General features: G+C 49.0%; 1 long non-coding RNA gene across 1 annotated transcript in view; it reads right to left on the bottom strand.

The window, feature by feature from the left end:
- The window catches only part of LOC113485628, a 31,536-nt gene that overhangs the window by 8,807 nt on the left and 20,156 nt on the right, over positions 1-2,573 (bottom strand). Inside the window, exons 4-5 of the long non-coding RNA XR_003399463.1 lie at positions 2,005-2,232; positions 946-1,027 (exon numbers count right to left, since the gene is read on the bottom strand). This is a non-coding gene — a long non-coding RNA (uncharacterized LOC113485628). The remainder of the gene's footprint in view (positions 1-945; positions 1,028-2,004; positions 2,233-2,573) is intronic.

The following is a 2,573-nucleotide window of genomic DNA, read 5'->3' as shown; positions in this document are numbered from 1 at the left end:
CCCCCCCCAATAAAAATTACAGCTTCCATTTATCATTTTTCTGAGGGTTGCTATAAATTCAGCTGTGCCCCATCTCTCCTGCTTAACGTACTGCAAACTTTCCATCCGCCTCCCTTTGTAGGTTGCATTATTTCTGTAACCTTACACATCTCCTTTCCGCATCCTCTTTTTTTTTGGGGGGGAGAAATTTAAATTAAAATAACTCCCAAATATTTAAAGGCCATCTCCAAAACTGCAGAATGGCTGGTATTACATGCAAACAAAACTTGACTTTTTTAACGAGGGAACTTCCTGCCTTTTTTTTTTCTTTAATAAAATCTTTCAGTAATTAGCAACAGCTTGGACAGGCAGGCAGTGACACTTGCTGCCCTCTGAGCCCATGGGACCAGGGGTCACTCTAGGAGGGCTCCCGCCTGTTTTGCTCCCAAGCCATTTTTCAAATTTAACTTGCAGAGGGTTTGCATCAGATTTTGGGAAGCACATGGAGAAATGAGCATCCGATGCTCTGCTTCCCATCGCTGCAGTGCCATGAGCCTGAAAACTTATTCCTTCTAAACTCCCGCCTGGAGTAATTAAAAGAAATCATAAAAATGTGGGAATGGCTGTATTTCCCCCAGGCTTGTGGTCCGGTATCCATCCTCTGACGGTGGCCAGCGTGCTTCAGAGGGAAGCAGAGACGACCCCCTGCCTGGGGCCGTTCTGGGATGAGCTTCTCCACGGGAAGCTTCTGCCTCCCTTCGAGCAGAGCCTGGCTCGAGTTTAAGCTGAGAGTTGGCCAGGAACCATTCCCGCTCTCCGAAAACTGCTGACGGAAAGATTTTCCTGCTTGTTGAGATTTGTTGCGTTTTGTCAAAAAAATCCTTCTTTTTCTCCATCTTGGAGTATAACTTTGCAAAAGTTTTTCCATGAACAGGAGAAAAAGGTCAAATATAGAGCAGTCGGTACCTGGCACAGGAGTTTTCGGGCCTGATTTCGAGGAGGAAAACAAGGAATCTTTGCAGAAGTTCATGGCAAGCTTCTTCCAAGCCTGAGCACAAAGAGGGAACAAGATGAATACCAACATGAAAATGTAACCAATGGGCAAGAATTTTTGGGAGACTCTACTTTAGTCTTTTTAAATACAGCACTTAAAGAAGCTGCTCTTGACTTAAACATGATTTTAAAGAGCTAAGCTCTGGCAGTAGTTCTCCTACTGCACAAATGTGTGACCTTGGATGACACCGATCTGCCTAAAAAGAAGGAAAAAAAAGGTGTTGCTGATATTTATTTATTTTATGCTCTGATTCCTCATTCATCATCAGGTAAATTTGCTTTTGGCAGCACCGGCAACTTCCTCAAACGCAGCCAAGGTGACCACTAAAATTAGCATCAAATACCAGTAACGCTTTACATCATGTACACATTATTTTTTTCACTGGACATAAATTGTGAGGTGTTTCGCTTTTGTTTTGAATCCTCGGGGAGGCCGGTCGTTGCTCTGGGCATTGGTCCATGCTGGGGATGGAACCGGCCGATGCAACCGACTCCAAATGTGGAAGTTAAATTTTTTGTTTCACTGGAGAAATTTTCTCAGTCCTTGCCAAGATGAATTACTAAAACGTCTGAAGAAACAGCACTGACCAAGACCTCAGACAGTAAAACACAATTTTCATCCTCTCTCATAAATTTTTTGCTTAATGAAAAGTCCTTGAGGAGCACATTTCTCTGTCAGAGCCAAGGAAAATAAGCGTGTGCATGGTTAAACAGCGCCGTGATCGCTAACGGCCCTGCCCGTGTCCCGGTGTTACCGAACATCTGCAGCTACACCCCCACGGGCAGGATGGGCTCTTCTCAGCTCTTATCACATCAGGTTCAGGCCAGCCAAATGTGTCCTGGTGGCTTCCTGGGTGCTTCACCACCTGCAAACCCATCCCCGGCCACCCTGTCCCGCTGCCCTCAAAGCAGCCTGGCAGGAGCAGCCCCCGGGTGCCCGTCGTGGTCTCAGGGATCTCTGAAGGTCCTTACCTGCACGAGGGCTGGTGGGACCCAATACCCCGGGGAGAGAGGTGGGGAGACAGGAGCTGTGTCTTCACTGCTGGTGGGGCTGGACGCTGGCATCCAAAGACAACTCCCAGCCATCCAGAGCTGCTTGACTGTCATGTGGGCTGAGCCTGGTCTCCCCCAGTATCACCATGTGGCATTTCAGTGCTTCAGCGGTGACCTTCCTGCCCATGAAAACCATCTTCCTTCTCCCTGAAGGGCAAAGGAGGGGCAGGAGGGGAGGGGACGTAGCACCAAAGTGTCAGCATCAACCAGAGGGGCCGTATCAGTGCGTTCTGCAATGCCCCGCCAGCACCCCGGGGCAGCCCCATACAAAAGCGTTCCTGAGTAACAGCCCTGAGCACCCCCAAAATGTGAGAGCCCATCACTGGGGCTGGGGGTCTCCAGCGGGTGCCTTTAGCCAGGCAGGATTGCACCCAGCCGCAGGAGTGTGAAATGAAAAATTTAAGTGTGATGCTGCGGATCCTTATTTTTCCCCAAACAAACGAGACCCCAGACAGCAGGTGAGGGGGCTGCCAGCCGGGAGGGGGGTG

Source organism: Athene cunicularia (assembly GCF_003259725.1).
Source record: "Athene cunicularia isolate RWA chromosome 14 unlocalized genomic scaffold, athCun1 chr14_part1, whole genome shotgun sequence".
In the NCBI taxonomy this organism is placed as follows: domain Eukaryota; kingdom Metazoa; phylum Chordata; class Aves; order Strigiformes; family Strigidae; genus Athene; species Athene cunicularia.
The sequence above is the reverse complement of the archived record's forward strand: the minus strand, read 5'-3'. Positions and strand labels throughout refer to the sequence as shown.